A 17691-nucleotide genomic window follows, 5' to 3' on the forward strand; every position below is an offset into this window, starting at 1 on the left:
TTATAGCTGGTGTACAGTGTTCTGTCACTTTTCTTCTGTACAGCAAAGCGAGACCCAGTCACATATAGGCACATACATTCTTTTTCTCACGTTGTCACTCAGTCCATCAGTTTGCAATGGGGCCCTTCTGCCCTCAACAAGCCTGGTATCCCCAAGAACACAGTCCCTGTGGTTACCCTCTTCATGAATAAAAATGCAGTCTTTTGCTGGAGTGAAGAAGAAGGCAGGATGAGAGATAAGATACACAGCGCCAACACTTCTGTGGGTTACTGTGTGTGTGCGTGTGTGTGTGTGTTGGGTTGAAGATAGGGGTAGGAGAGAGCGTGGTGATAAGGGAGGTGTTTTTAGCTTTAATTCTGGAGCTGACTGGGAGAACCCTCTAGTGACCTGTCTCATTCAGAGTTCAGAATTGCTACAAGCCAAAGCCGATTTTTGAAATCTTTTATCTTACATGTTTTAGTATGGAATTTTTGAGATTGAAAGAAGCTTGCAGAGTTCTTAAAGGAAAAAGTAAATGCTCCAGGGGTGCATCAAAGGCAAAGACCTAAGGAGATGAATGTTAAGGCGACTTCAAGGGAATTGACAATTCAGGAAGTTAGGGCCAGTCTCAGATTTTTGAAGAAACTTTTCTGAACTAAGGAGTCCTCAAAAGATTCCAGGGTGGCCTAAGATCTCACATTTCTTGGATGCGGGACATGGGCTTGGCAGTGGTGCTGTGAGCCAGAATAAGAGCAGTTTCATGAACACATTTGCAAATGGCTGTGTCCCAGACTTGTTGGGTAGCAGAAACATTCACTAGAAACATTCACTTAATTTAGTCTTTAGGGAACAGATCCTGTGTTCTGTGGAGTTGGTCTAAGATGAGTATATTCAGTCGTTTTGTAAAAAAAATATTCTTAACCACTTTCTGAACTGTTTTTGGTTACATTTGTAATATTTATTCCTGTGGAATGACACCAAAGACAACCTTAAAATGTCAGAAAGAGATAACTCAGAGCTATTTCTTTCTTTCTCAGATTTTCCCCTTTGTGTATGTAACTTAAAGTTACTCATGACATGTTTAAACTTTAAAATTTTCATCAAAGAAAACCATCTGTCATAATGAAGCAAAAAAAGGACGTCGTGTGATAGTCTTTGAAGATAAGAGATTGAAAATGAGTCCGTTAACTGCCCTCGATTACATTTTGAGGTCATTCTGAACTAAATTGGCTTTGGAATCAGAATTTAAATTACTGGTCAGACTCAATTAAGATAACTGGTCATGCAGACAGTTCATTCTCCTTCCTCCCTTCTCATAAAAGAATATATTTATGGCTTATAGTTCTTTACAGCCAAGTTAGATGTAGGCATTATTTTTTAGACAATACACATTTTCACACATTAATTGATTTAGATATTGAAGGGTACCTTTGTATCCAAACAAGAAACTTGTATAATAATTCATTATTTGATTTTCTAGAGATATTTACAGCAGACCCTTTTGAAGCCTCTGGGAGGTAAATCAGTATATCACTCTGTGTTATATTTTTGCTGCCCTGTGCAATATTAAGAGAATAGCTGTCACAGACAACCTCAGACAGTCACATTGTATTATTTAAATACCATAACAATAAATGTAGAATGGGGCATATTTTCAGAAAATGTGCATTATAAATCTGCATAATTATTTTTAGCAATGTAGATAGGCATTTTTCAATAGTAAACTTTTTGTTTGTAATAAGTGGGCTTAAAATTCTATTCTCGGAGTTCCCGTCGTGGCGCAGTGGTTAACGAATCCGACTAGGAACCATGAGGTTGCGGGTTCGGTCCCTGCCCTTGCTCAGTGGGTTAACGATCCGGCGTTGCCGTGAGCTGTGGTGTAGGTCGCAGACGCGGCTCGGATCCTGCGTTGCTGTGGCTCTGGCGTAGGCCGGTGGCTACAGCTCTGATTAGACCCCTAGCCTGGGAACCTCCATATGCCTCGGGAGCGGCCCAAGAAATAGCAACAACAACAACAAAAAGACAAAAAAAAAATTATATTCTCTTTTAATGAACTCAACAGGAGAGACTTAACATGATGAGTTCCATTGTTAATTTCGTCTTCACTTTCATCTTTTTCTTTACTTTACAGACTAGAATGACGAAATTCATTCTGTTTCTTTTATAACTTCAAACTTCTTGATTTAGAATTTAAAGTACAGAAGAAGAAAACAATGTAAACCTACAGTGAATCTGGAGGGTGATAAGAATGGGGTTGATTACGTATCTGGTGATGTCTGGAGAATCTGGACTTGCACTAATTAGACACTATACTTCATAAGCAAACAAAGGTATCTTGAATGACTTACTGATGTCCTTGAAATGATGCTGATGCCTATCCTAGGAGAAAACTGATGCTGTGCAGATGTCACAATCACCTCCTCTTGGCCTATAGTCACATGCCGTGGGATTTGGGTCTATTGGTGAGAAGATGGGTTTGACTTAGGCCATAATCAGTATTGACTTACACATAATTTGGAAATATTTCGACTGAAATTCAATTTGAAGTCATATGTTTCACCCATGCATAACCTCTTGTCTTAAAACCCTTAACTGTGGAGGTTTTTTAAAAATGAACCTGAAACTCAGATGTACATTTTGAGGTTTAATACATTGAATAGAAAAATTCATATGATGAGCAAAACATTTGAATTGCAGATGATTTTTTTGTTTGAAATATTAGGTGGGACTGTCAGCTAGTTGTGTGATTGGAATCTCTTCATGAGACTATGTAGGTTGAGATAAGCCAAAAAAAAAAAAAGAAAGAAAAAAAGAAACAAGCAAAATTTTTACTAAGGAAGGTCTAGTATCATATCTGGTAGTTGGCATTTTCTTGGAAACGTGGGTAAAAGTCACCAAGGAAACATGATTAGCAATGCTCCCTGAATTATTTTATTGAGATTAAATGTGCATAAGTACGTAAGCAAGAGTACAGAGATTCAGTTTTCTTTGTGACATTGTTTTATTGAACAGATTTCATTAAATTCTCTATCAAAACATAGCCTTATATTTAATTTATAATAATTTGGGAAAGTCATAAGTTTTATAAAGATGCATACATATACATTTGATGGCTTACCACTAAAATGTAATTTCTTCGTCTTCTTTTGAATTTATAATACATTTTTAAAACCACAAGTTTGCCAGTCTTCTTTTGAATTTATAATACATTTTTAAAATCACAAGTGTGCCAAAGGTATGTGCCAGATGGATCTTGCTATTGAAAAATGAAATGCAATTTCTTAAAATGAATGTATAGCTTGAATCTTATTTCACACAAGTGAGCTTCCTAGATTTGGGGCGGTGGGGAACGATATATGGGCATCAGTGGTTGACCAGACTTAAAAATGATACAAAAGGTTTAAAAAATCTAAATTGTCATTGTTTACAAAATACTGGCAAATTAGAGCTAAAGCGCTTGGCGTTATTGTGTAATCTTCTGTTTAAAAATAAACAGTGGAAATAATTGTAGAAACCTCTGGGTTTAGAAAAGCTTGTTGGTGGTTCTTCACATCCTACTAAAAAAGCAGGCTGTCGTTGCATATTAATCACTCTGTGAAAGGAAGCTTGCCTTATTTGCATTGTGCATGCACTAAGAAGTCCAATAGTGCGCCTGAGAAAAAAATGAGGGGATTGTAATTGTTGTTCTCAAAAGGGTTTTTATTCCATTCAAGTGGAGAAGCTGAATGCTGGAGAATTAGTGCAGTGTTTGGGGGAAGAAGAGTCCCTTTCGGCCACTGCATTTCGGGTGCTGCAGTCCCAGTGTGTTAGGATCCTGAGTGTTGGGGTGAAGAGGAGAGCCCCCCATCTTTCAGGGTGCAGTCAGTGTTCCTGTAGGTCTCTGTAATTTTGCAAGCACCTCCCCTTGTCCCATGTCCCAAAAGAGTGAAATTGAAATTTTTGGCAATGTTCGCAATATTGGCAATCTTAGGGGAATTAAATATGAACAACAGCAACAAGAAATCTGCATCTTTGTGTTTTGGGGGAGAGGGTGGAGATACTCAATGTAAAATTAAGTGAATTATGTAGTAGAATTTTTTGAGAAACCATGTGATTTAGTTAGCCCCTTGTAGATATAATTTGCCCCCCAAAATTGATTTTAAATGATATCTCTGCAATTATTGTAATAATGGCATCTCTGCCTCATTGTATTTTAAGTCTCATTGGTTAAAAATAAACATTGAGAGTACATAGCAGAAATGTTCTTAATATTATTGAGGCTTTCTTTTAAGATCTTCTAAGATGAGCTACCTTTAGCTCATTTGTGTTTTTTTTGTTTTTTTGTTTTTTTCCTACCCTGGTAAGACACATCTCCATGAAGCCTTTTCCTGCACTCCTAGTTTTGGTCAATTCTAGCTGGCACCAGCCATGTGCTCACATAATAGAGTTTCTGGAACCTCAACAACAGGTATATTAGTTATTTTGGAGGTCTATTACTTTGGGCTGGCCTAATAGCCTTTACATATTTTTAGCAACTTCTAAAAAATTCTGCATAGTCTCTGGCATTCCCAATTAGACTTTGAATTTTCCAGGGGAGGGAGTGTCCCATTATCTGTGTATGTATCTTTTCACAAAATGATTATGTATAATCATGGAGACAAAACATTGTTCTGAATGGTTTTGTTAAATATTTAGTAAGTAGTTGACAATTTAAAAGGTGATACACAGGTTTTACTGAAAGCCATTTGACTATCAGTGTAAGTCCTTTTTTTTTTTTTTTTGCCTTTTTAGGGCCGCACCTGCGTCACATGGAAGGTCCCAGGCTAGGGGTCAAATTGGAGCTATAGCTGCTGGCCTACACCACAGCAACAGGGGAGCCAAGCCACATCTGCAGCCTACACCACAGCTACCTACTCATGGCAATGCCAGATTCCACTGTGAGGCCAGGGATCAAGCCTGCGTCCTTATGAATACTGGTTGGGTTCATTACTGCTGAGCCACAATGGGAACTCCGTGTGTAAGTATTTTTTCTTGTGTAGATTTGGTTATTTGACAGTTGAACACAGATCCTCTGATGATGCTGTATATGTTACTTGAATTGCTTCCTGCAGTATTCATGTGTGTGGAATTTGTTTTTTGGGGCTTATGCAGACTATTCCATCAACTTTGGGTGTGTATTTTGGTTTTTGTTCTAGAGAAAGAAAGTAGCCAAGAAATGGTTTGAAAAAAATAGGATCAGTAGAAGCTGAAAAGGCATTTGACCAAGTGCAGCACCCCTTCATGATACAAGCCCTCAGTAAACTAGGAATGGAAAGGACTTCGTCAGTCTGATAAAAGACATCCATGAAAACCCAGAACTAATATACAAATGGCCAGTAAGCACAGGAGGATGTACTTGGCATCTTTAGCCATGAGGGAAATGTACCTAAAGAGCACAGTGAGATATTGCTTCACACTCACTAGGATGGACCTAGCGAAGTCAGTCATACTGAGAAAGACAAATAGTATATGATATCACTTATATAGAAAATCTAAATAATACAAGTGAGTGTATATGCAAAACAGAAACAGACTCATGGATATAGAAAACAAACTTGTGGTTACCAAAGGGGAGAGGGAAGGTGAGAGAGACAATTTGGGGGTATGTGATTAACAGGTACAAACTACTGTGTATAAAATAAATAAGCCACAAGGATGTAACACAGGGAATTATAGCCATTATCTTGTCAGAACCTATGCTGGAGTATAATCTGCAAAAGTACTGAATTGCCCTGCTCTACACTTGAAACTAATGTAATATTTTAAATCAACTATACTTTTGAAAGAACACAGTAATAATGTTAGCAATGATAGGAAGAAATTGGAGCCTTCATGCCCTGCTGGTGGAAAGGTAAAATGGTACAGATCCTTTGGAAAGTAATCTGGCAGGTCTTCAATGGAGTTACCATACGAACCGACCCTTTCGCTCTTCCAAGTGCACAGAAACTTGTACACAGATGTTCATGGCAACATTATTAATCAGAGGCAAAAGCGGAAGCAACGCAAATGCCCATTAACTGATCAGTGAATAAACAGAATGTGGCATATCCGTACAGTGAAGTGTTAATTCAGAAATAAAACCATGAAGTAGTGATATCCACTACCACATGGGTGAGCCTTGCACAAGTTGAAGAAGCCAGGCACAAAAGACCACATACTGTATGATTCCATTTCTATCAAATGTCCAGATTAGGCAAATGCATAAAGACAGAAAATTCATTTATGATTGCCTAGGTTTGGGGGTTTGGAGAGAAGTAGGAAGTGACTGCTGATGGGTGTGGGATTTCTTTTTTTGGGGAAGGCGATGAATTGTTTTATTTTATTTTATTATTTATTTATTTATTTTTTTGTCTTTTCATCTTTTCTAGGGCTGCACTCGCAGCATATGGAGGTTCCCAGGCTAGGGGTCTAATCAGAGCTGTAGCCGCCAGCCTAGGCCACAGACATAGCAACGCCCGATCCGAACCGCGTCTGTGAACCACACCACAGCTCATGGCAATGCCAGATCCTTAACCCACTGAGCGAGGCCAGGGATCGAACCCACAACCTCATGGTTCCTAGTCAGATTCGTTAACCACTGTGCCATGACGGGAACTCCTGAATTGTTTTAAAATAAAATAGATTGTGTTGATGGTTGGATAACTCTTGAACATAATCAGAAAATCATTGAACTCTATATGGGTTCATTGTATGATATGTAAATTATATCTCAATAAATCTGATAAATATACACACCAGTTGGTATTTGCTGCCATTTGTTTGGAAGTAAATAAACCAGAGATTCCCCCACGCCGACCCCCAGTGGAATCTATGAAAGCCAAAGTGAAATTACCAAGGACTTGAAATTTGTTGTTTTTTTTAATTTAATTTTGGTAAGTGAAACAAAAGATGGTATAAAATACAGAGCTGTGAAATTAAGCATCCCCCAACACATTTGTTGATGACATACCGTGAGACTCTGTAGTATAAGAGCTTGAATGTTGTAATATTCTCTAATACGCTTTCAGTTGCCTAACTGGGATGGAGCTCTTCTTTTCAGAAGTGCAGACGTCCTTAAAGATAACTACCTGGAGGGAGGGGGCTGTCATGGGGGAGGCCACATGCTTGGTTTCTGGGGGACCGACAACATTCTGTTTCTTGAACTAGGTGGTGGTTACTTGGGTTTTCTTGTTATGTCCCAGTCGTAGGATGCATTATTCTATATGTATTGTATTTCATAATAAAAACATTTAAATTAGAAAACTATAATCCCTATCCTTAAGATCTTTGCAGTCAAATGAAATGTTAAATATAGTATTTAACAACATTTTCAAGATCAATAGCACGTATTTATGTGGCATTTTATTATACTACGTAGATGAAACGTCCTTTGGATAACCCATTACCATCTGTTTGACCTTGACATTTTATGCCAGACAAGTTTTATTTTCAGACTTTCTTTGAGTTTGTATACCATGTCGGCTTGGTTGATGGCAGGTTTGTGAGTGGAGAGAAACAAATGTGGGTTTTATCCTTTTGAACTGTTCAGAGCGGTGGTAATTTTTGCCCTCTTGGTGCAGAGGAAGTGCTGAGAAGATCCAGGAAGGCTTGGATGGTTTCTTCCAGCAGGAATAGTCAGAGGTAGGGAAGGAGAAGGCAGAGCCGGCCTGCACAGATTGACCATGGAGAGAGCATAGGAGGGCAGGGTGGTGGGATGGGAAAGAGAGGCAAGGGACCAAACCATGGACCATCTCACCAGCGTGTTCCCTAGAGATTCCTGATTCTCAAGGGAGAGAGTCCATGTGGGGGATGGGGAAGCAGCATATCCTGGTCTTGAAGTAGATGTGAGATTTTTATATTTATCAAAAGGGCAGCTTCTCAAAAGGCTAAACATAGAATTACGACATGACCCAGCACTTCTATGAGTAGGTGTTATGCCCAAGAGAGTTGAAAACAGGAACTCAAACAGATACTATGGAAACATTCACAGCAACACTATTCACAATAGCTAAAACGTGGGAAATATCCCAGTGTCCATTGACAGATGAACGGATAAACCCAGTGGGGTATATCTGTATGGTGGAAATTAGCCATGAAAAGAAGGGGAGTTCTGATACCTGCTACAACATGTGTGAACCCTGAAAGCATTTTGATGGGAGAAATAAGCCAGACTTGGAGTTCCCCTTGTGGCTCAGTGGGTTAAGAACTCGACATAGTGTCTGTGAGGATGTGGGTTCTATCCCTGGCCTCACTGAGTGGGTTAGGGATCTGGTGTTACCGCAGGCTGGGGCGTAGGTTGCAGATGTGGCTCATATCTGGTGTTGCTGTGGCTGTGGTGTGGGCCTGCAGCTGCAGCTCCAATTCAACCCCTGGTCCAGAAACTTCCATATGCCACTGGTGTGTCCATAAAAAGAAAAAAGAAAAGGAAAAAAAGGAGAGAAATAAGATACAAAAGGACAAATATTGTATGATTCCACTTATATGAAATTTCTAGATAACCAAATCCATAGAGACAGACAGTCCCTATTAAAAGTAGGAACCTATGGAAGTAGGTTACAGAGGCTGGGGGTAGGGGCAGTTATTGTGTAATAGGTACAGTTTCTGTTTGGGGTGATGAAAACATTTCAGAAACAGTGGTGATGGTTGCACAACATTATGTATATAATTAGTGTCACTGGATTATACACTTAAAATGATTAAAATGACACGTTTTGTGTAATATATTTACAATAGTAAAAGCCAAAGGAAAGAAAAATTGGGCACAAGCAAAGGAAGGCAGCATTGAGAAGCCCTTGAAAACGTTTGGGTGAGGGCTGGCCCTGTGGAGGTTGGCTCGGGGGCTGGGGGCTGTGATGAGTGGGTGGTGCAGACACAGACCGTGAGGGCTGGAAGGAAGGCACCAGCAGGGGGGCCGAAGGGGAGGAGATGGGTTTACTTTTTCAGGGAGACTTGAGAGATGTTGGTGGGTGGACTAACCTGTTCTTGAGCTCACGTCCACGTGCCTCCTTTTGGTAAGGAGTGGAAAGGGGAGCACAGCCCCTGGGATGAACACTGATGCTGTAAGAGCATAAAGGAAGGGCTCAGGGTCCTGGAAGGCTTTCAGGGAGCATGAAATTTACACTGAGACCTGAAGTATGAGGAGGAAGGGGCCAGCACAGGGGCAGGTGGGGAGTGCCAGGAGGAGGGGTGGGGGTGGGTAAGGCTCTGCATTAGAGAAGGACTGGCACTTGGTGGAGGAGGGCTGGAAGCCAGGTGGCTCAGGTGCCCGAGTGCCCAGGTGTCAAGATGAGTGAGCAGCATCTGATACATATTTTATCAGACCCAAGGCAAGGAGGTGGGATTGAAGGAAAGGAGCAGTAACAGGATTCATTTTTACAAATGCTAATCTAGGAATTCCTGGCATGGCTCAGTGGTTAACGAATCCGACTAGGAACCACGAGGTTGAGGGTTCGATCCCTGGCCTCGCTCAGTGGGTTAAGGATCCAGTGTTGCTGGGAGCTGTGGTATAGGTCGCAGATGTGGCTTGGATCCTGTGTTGCTGTGTCTGTGGCCTAGGCCGGCGGCTACAGCTCTGATTAGACCCCTAGCATGGGAACCTCCATATGCCTCGGGTGCGGCCCTAGGAAAGACGAAAATAAATAAATTAATTAATTTAATTAAATTAAGTAAAAATGCTAATCTATACTTCAGATCTATTTTATGAAAGAAAGCCTTTACCTCCATCCCACAAAATAAATTACGAATAACAGAGCACTCTTAGTTTAGTAACTGTCGTATCCTCATCAGTGACCCAGGCAATTTGAATATCATTTTTTCCACATGGCAGTAAAATGTCTTATGACCTTATATTCTGCCAGAGGTTAACTTTGTTGTGGATTAACTTTGATGTGATTGGGGAGGGAAGTGAAAAAACTACGTGTAGGCCTGTAGTTGCAGCTCCAATTCCACCCCTAGCCCGGGAACTTCCATAGTTCCCCGGGCTGGGGTGGAATTGAATCAAACATAAAATTAGGGTCATAGGAACTCATATCCCATTGTTGACTTAAAAAATACGCACCTATGGAGTTCCCGTCGTGGCTCAGTGGTTAACGAATCCGACTAGGAACCATGAGATTGCGGGTTCGATCCCTGGCCTTGCTCAGTGGGTTAAGGATCCTGCGTTGCTGTGAGCTGTGGTGTAGACTGGTGGCTGCAGCTCTGATTCAACCCCTGGGAACCTCCATATGCTGTGGGAATGGCCCTAGAAAAGACAAAAAAGACAAAAAAAAATTGCACCTAAAAGTTGAGAGTTAAGTCTTATTATTTGGGGCAAAGTGAGGACTATAGCCCAGGGAGCAAGCATTTCAGGTAGCTCTGAAATACCGTTCCAAAGAGGCCGGGGGATGTGTTAGTATATATGTGAGTTTCATGCAGTGGGGAGGCCCATGCAAACAAGCACACATTTTACAGAAGGTCGCTGCTAGTCGGGCGAAGGTTACTGCTAGTCACGAGGAGCAGATGTGAACGATTTTAGTGCTTTTCTAGATACAAGGAGATGCAAGAACCGAAGTGATAAAATCTTCTGAAAATATCTAACTACCTGAAGACCTGCCAGTTTTCCCAGAGCACAGTGTGCCTCACTCCTAATCTCCACCCTGAGCTCCTTCCAGGGGGTGTTGAGGGTCAGCAGCTGCAGTGGCTCATGATTCATTCTGGGTAGAGGCAGGTGGCAAGCGCCCATCTCCAGTTCACACCGTACACTCATCACTAAAATGCGATAATTATCAGCATACACCCTATTTTATTTCTTCTGTATTTCCTACTCTTCCTTCACATCTCATACGTAATGGAAACCCCAAATATTATTTTATTATTTTATCTATATGTCAGTATGTATCCATAAGGATAAGAATTCTTTAAGACCATCATCATAATTATTTTACCTTAATAGATGTGCTTACTCTTGTCAAATATCCAGTTAGTATTTTGGGATCTTTATCGTACAGTTAGGCAGGGGTAGAAGCAGAAGGGGAAATATTCAGTCCACGTCTGTTTGGATTCATCTTTCTTCAGTGTTCGTTCATTCCATCAGTCATCATTCTGCAAGTATGAGTGCTTTCTCTGTTCAAAGTATTCTGCCAGAAGAGCAAAGTCATCACACCAACTACCTTTTGTTGGGCACGTCCTTCAGTACAGACTGTGCTCTTGACCTCTGCTTTCACTGTGGGACCCTTACGTGAAGGAAGCGTTATGATCCCCTTTCACAGGCCTCCCCGCTGACTCAGTGCAGGGGAACCTTCCATCCACCTTCTACACCGTAGATAGACCGATTCCTCTTTTTGAAAATGTCCTGGCGAGATATGTCTTAATCATAAAGTGAAAATAGTTACTGTGCAGTGGAGAAACCTGGAAGTTACCACCTTAACAAAGTGATCAAAGTTAACATTTTGGAAGCAAATTGACATCATTTGGCTCTAGATTCAATGCCCGGGGAAAGACACATTCTGCTTATTTCCTATAATTTACCAATCCACAACTCTTGATAATTCTGCCTCCATAACATCTCTGCAATCTGCATGTAAATATCTTCAACCCCACTGCCACCATCTGACCGGTTGGGTCACCATTATCTCATGTGGATCAGTGACTCACTCTCTCCCAGCCCCTCTCCCAGCCTTCAACTTGGCCCCCGTCTAAGACAGGCCCTATCTAGATTTGAAACATTCTCAGTACTTCCCCACCTCTCACTCCCAGCAGATGATCTTCTTTTTTATTTTATTATTATTAACGTTTTTTAGGGCTGCACCTGAAGCATATGGGAATTCCCGGGCTAGGGGTGGAATTGGAATTGGAACTGCAACTGCAGGCCTGCACTATGGCCATAGCAACACCAGATCCTTAAGGCTCTGAGGGAGGCCAGGGATCAGACCTGCATCCTCAAGGAGACAACGTCAAGTCCTTAACCATCTGAGCCACAATGGGAACTCCCCTTTTCTCTTATTTGACAAGAGGAAATAGAAGCCCTTAGAAGAACATTCTCTCCCCAAATGTACAAATACACCTGCACTCACACCCATCTCTGCCTCTTTGTTCTGTGACAGTGGCAGAGGTGAATCTGGTGTGGGTGGCCCAAGGCTAATCCCAGGTACCTGTTTCCTAGGTCACATCCCCTCCCACATTTCTAGAGAGTTCATTCTTCACTTATTCCCTTCACTGACTCCTTTATCATTTAAACATGACCAGGTCTTTCTCAGCTTAAAAATACCCCCCATCTTTTGGCCTCTCCAACTACCCTCTTCACAGTCTGGCCTCAAGCCCCACTGCCCACTAAGACTACTCTTGACCTTCTCATTGCTCAGTCCAAGGAAGATGCTTTTCAGTCCTTGTCTTGACTGACTTCTCAATAGCCTTGACCTTGGTTGTACCTTCCTGTGGCCTCCATCACCCCATGTTCTCCTGGCTTTCCTCTTAGCACTCTGGCTGCCCCCTCCTTGGTCTTATTGTTCCTGGCTCTCCTTTATCTGCCCATCTCTTAAACATTGGTGTTCCCCAAGGATCTCTTAGGTTCTCTTCTTCTATCCCTTAACACTTTCTCAGGAGAGACTTATCTGCTCCCTAGTTTCGGGTAACCACCTCAACACACCATGCATCAGCGTCAGTGGGAAGTCTTGTTAAAACACAAGTTGCCGGGCTCCACCCCCAGAGCATCTGTTTCTATAGGTCTGGAGTGGAGCCCAAGAATTTACATTTCTCACACGTTCCCAGGGGTTCCTTAGGCTGCTGATCTGGGCATCATGCTTAGAGTTCTGATTCGCTAATGCTTATTATAGTTACCATATTATAATTCGAGTGTTCTGATGAAGTGACCTCACCCACCTAGGCTTCAGAAACAATAGCTGCTTACTGCCCTGAGGGTACAGTCTCAGCACCCTAATGTAGTTTCCAGGTCCTTCCTAGTTCAACCCCAGCTCCCCTGGGCTGAATGTAGCCAAGCTTCTCTTTACTTCCATGCCTTGGTTCTGGGCTGTTCCCTCTGCAGGAAATCTTCACTCTCTTTGTTGAGCAAATTCTTATTGATCTCTTTGGTTTTCTGTGTATGTGATAGTTCCTCTAGGAAAGTGTTCTCTGATCTATCAAGATTTTATTAGGTTCTGCCTCCTTCCGTGAGTTTCCATAATGCCTCATACTCCTTCTCTCAAATCTTTCAGAGCGGTTATCAATTGTACTGTAATTGCCTGTTTGCTAATTGTTAGTTTCACCCACCAAACCATTCTGGAGTTATTGCACATGTCTTGGTCATCGCTTTAATCTCCAGAGAAGCTAAGTGCCCATAGCATAGTAGGTGCTCAATAAATGTTTGTTGAGTCAGTGAGTAAAGGCAGAAAGACTGATCATGTTTTCATATCTTAGAGGACTAATTTGGATCCACTCTATGGCCAATGACCTGGAAATCAGATGAAAGCCAGTTACAAAACCAAAAAGCCCTCCTTAGTTCTAACAGAAAACACTTGATAATGAATATTGTAACTTTTTTGTATTTATACTTCTAAAGTTTGTAAAGAAGTTCATGTGAATTTGATTCATACGAGGTTTTAAAATGATCAGAGTGCTGTTATTTAGTGTTTGTTAAATTGGCAGCCTGTGTAGTACTTTTTGGGTAAATTTCACGCTAGGAAATGGGGAACAAATAGGAGCCCTGAAAGAGGTCATGTTCCGATGGAGGAGAGAGTCAGACATTTTTCAGTCCCTTTGCTAGTTTTCATTGGTCTATGTGGCATCAGTCTGAAAATAAAAATGTTCATCATGGTGATTGATACTTTCAGTGTGAAAACTTCTGCTCATTAGTCATGTCAGATCATTAATTGCATTAGCCATTTGTTCGCTTGTAACCATGAAAGTTCCCTTTAATCCTAGTAAATCCTAGCGTTTGTTAATATTTATCTTTCATTCCTGTTAACTTTTAGGTTGTGTGCCTTACATCTTCATGAGAATAGTTAAAATAATTTTGTTTGGATGTTCTTGAAAAGAACTATTCATTATGAACATGCTAGGATTACGCCCGGCACAAAAGAAAATCCTTCGTAGCTGCAAACATCTGTGTCTGTCCTGTAGGAGAGGGGGGCCTTCTGTGTGTTCTGTTTATGTCCTCTTTGACTGTGGTAGATTTTCCTTTTGGTTTGTGGAGCTGTTACTCAAAGGAGCAGAAGATAGAAGAGCATCGATCCCACATACCTAGAAGCTTCACCATATACTATGTTGCTGTCCTGTGTTGTGTGCCTCAGTTGTCAATTTCTACCTCCTCTATTTTGGTGGTTTAACATGTACCATGGATTCTTGATGTATAGAGAAAAAAAGCGAAATGATGTGTTTTCCAGCATTTTTTAATATTTCATTCATGACCTGTAGAAGAAAGGTGTCCATTTGCTTTTGGTCCTTTAAATCATAAAGAAGTATAAAATACACATCATTGCATTTTTAAAGCCAGGCTAAGACAGATTTAAGATGGATTTCTTGGCATGTGATGCTTCCTCAGTGAAATATTAATTAAATAATGCTGTGGTGATTAATATGAAAATGGTTAAATAATTCTTAGATGACATTCATTGCGTTGGGCAAACACAACATTGCTTTTCTAGAAGGCAGGTGGAGAATTTCTGATTGGACTACTCTTTCACTAAAAGAAAGTCCTTTCTAATGGTCTTGAGCCAATTGGAACCACTTCAGGTAGCTCGTGGATTTTCCTCCAGGGTGCTTTTGAAGAGATGAAGCTGGTTCTACCGTGTCCATAATCATTTAGAGGAGACATGCAAGATCGTTAACCCCCAGGGAATTAAGGAAAGTGAAGGATCTTTGAAAATTAGTCTTATTTAAGTTACTTCTCTAAAGCACAAATCCCAAACTAGTGACTTTAACAAAAAGGAAGCAGACTTACAGATACAGAGAACGAACTAGTGGTTATCAGTGGAGAGAGGGAAGGGGCAAGGGAAAAGGGGCAAGATAGGGATAGAGTGGGTAAGAGGTACAAACTGCTGGGTATAAAATAAGCCATAAGGATATATGGCACAACATGGGGAATATTGCCAATTTTTATAATAACTATAAATGTCATATACCCTTTAAAAATTGTAAGTCACTACATTGTACACCTTCTATTATACTTCTAAAATATTGTGTGACAACTCTGCTTCAATAAAAAAAGAAATGTCTTTGAAAATAAGACATTTTAAATATACAGACAGAGGTTAAAAATCAAAGATTATTTGAACAGTGATGAAATCAATTGACTCCCATTTGGGGGCTCTCATTTTCTAGAGTGAGTTTAATATTTGTTGAACACAAGTTTCCTTCAGACATACTTATTTTGTGACCTAGGCTACATCTAGCCTACAATAGGGTCTTTTTTTTTTTCTTCTAAGAGATAAGTATTACTTATTTTGATCAGAAATCGAGATGCATGTTTAAAATAAGATGTTTGAACATGATGCAAATCTTCCTCTCCTCTACAGTGCCTAGTAAGCTCCCAGCTGACTCGGTTTCATTCTCAGCCCCTTGTTGATAGACTCATTCATTCCTGCATTTGCATGTTATTTATGCCTTTGACTGGGAGGTAAGATTTCAAGGATTTAAGCAGATGTTACTGAATGGAATGGTAGTAAGCATTCCAATTGTGAATGTGGATGCAAACGTTTGGTGACAGTGAGTAAACAAGAATCATGGCCTTGAAGGTTAAACTGTGGGTGGCCTTATTCATCAGATGAGTAGTTGGTCAGCGTCACTGAAAATGCTAGAAGCCTGAGGATGTCTGTTGAGAGTGTGTTTTGAACAGATGGATGTGTTGCCCTTCTTTTAGAAGTTGGGAGAGATTACAGTGGCGAGGGGAGAGGCTGTATGAGACAACAGAAGATTGAATTTGCATTTTGATTGTGAGAATTAAAGAAGGGATTATGCAAGAGACACTACAAATGGAAGGAAGATTAATGAACGTGGTCGCTAATTTGGATATGGACCAGAGGGAAGAGTGGCAGTGATGGTAGGTTTCAGTCTTAGGGTGACAGAAAGAAAGAATGCCATTAGCAACGGAAATGGGGAAGGGAAGAGGAGATTTTAATTTTTCAGAAGGGGATAGTTTGGCTTGGGACAAGATCACCCTGAGGTTAAGGTGGCCTTTCTAGGAAGAAAAGCCGACTAGACAGCTAGAAATAGAAGTTAAAGTTCTTAGGAGAGATCAGGTTAGAAACACAGGTCACCGGTCATTTAACTAGTGAATGGCTTCAGAGGATGAGTCCATTCAGAGAGAAAAGCAGAGAGGACCAAGGACAGAGCCTGGCCTGATACCCACACCCTGGAAAGGGGCAGTTTTTAATACGTCATGTTTGATAAAAATGGTTATGAGTCACTTCAGCAAATTGCTGTTTTGTGGTTTTTTTTTTTTTTTCCCCAAAAAAGTAAAACCACAGAGCTGCCATTTTTACATCATGCTCCTGCCATGCGTTTTGGTCGTGCCCTCAGCTTGCAGAGAAATTCCTTGTCAGGGATCAAACCCCTGCCACAGCTGTAACCAGGGCCACAGCAGTGATAACCTGAGACCCTTAACCTGCTGAGCCACCCAGGAATTCCCAGGAGCTTGTTGTTGTTTTTGTTTTGTTTCATTTGTGTTCTTATTCTCTTTTTTATCCATTAGCTTTGGCTCCACTTTAAATGAAGTTTGTTCTCATTCTGTATGTGTTTCTCATTGGGATTTTTATCTTTCAGTGCTGCTGGTGAATAGCATAGCTGATAGATGAAAGATTATTTAGCTTTCATTGATTTCAAATCCCATGGCATGATATTCCAGGATACTGGGAGAATTTGTAAATAAGATGGTTGGGCAGTTACAGAAAAGGACCTTGAGAAATCTGAACACAAATGCTGATTTTTTTTAAAAACGGAAAGATGGTGAAGTCCATACGCTACTTTACACTGGTAAACAATATCCACCTTGGACAAATTTTAGGAACATTTTAAGAGTTAAGGACGCTTTATTAAGAAGTAAGTGCGTTATATGTGAGCCCAGGGGAAGGGTCCATCATCTCATGTAAGTTTGCTGTGGAAAAACTGTCAGACTTCAATTTTCGTTCTTTGGCAGGATTTCTAGACTAAAGGTGGAGTTTATATTAGTTTATCATGATAGTCTAATGGAGATAAATATAAGCTCACTGCAAACGTCAGTCAAATGACCATCCCTATCATCCACTTAGAGGCATTGTCCAGGTTGGTCCTGCATTTTGCAGGGCTTTCCTGTAATTTCTTTTTCAGCTTTTAAATCAGTATTTTAGATGGAAGTGCCATGTAAGTGGCACAGATTGGGATCAAGAATTAAATGATGACTAATAGGATCAGGATTCGATGGTCTGGATTAAAGAGCGAAAATTATTAACATGAGGAAATTTAACAAAAATAGGAAAGCACAGTTTACACTCGGATCCTAAATGTTTCGTGACTCTCTTCTCTCTTTCCTTGTCCTCTTTTCACAACCTTTAGTAGATTTAATTACTCTATTCTCTGGGTTCCATGGGCACCACAGACTTAATTCTCCCAGAGCTCTTTTCAACACGGTTCTTATGTAAATACCCATGTGTGCACACGCACACACACACTTGTTTCTTGGTGTGCGTATGTTCTACTGTGAATGAAATCAAATCAAGAGAGCGTAAATGGAAATTAATAGTACAGTGTCCCTTATAACTCATTCAAGTT

General features: G+C 40.7%; 1 protein-coding gene across 28 annotated transcripts in view; it reads left to right on the forward strand.

Moving 5' to 3' along the window:
- The window catches only part of NCAM1 (neural cell adhesion molecule 1), a 328180-nt gene that overhangs the window by 15902 nt on the left and 294587 nt on the right, over positions 1-17691 (forward strand). The window lies entirely within an intron of this gene.

The sequence above is a fragment of the Phacochoerus africanus genome, chromosome 11 (genome assembly GCF_016906955.1).
Source record: "Phacochoerus africanus isolate WHEZ1 chromosome 11, ROS_Pafr_v1, whole genome shotgun sequence".
Taxonomy (NCBI): Eukaryota; Metazoa; Chordata; class Mammalia; order Artiodactyla; family Suidae; genus Phacochoerus; species Phacochoerus africanus.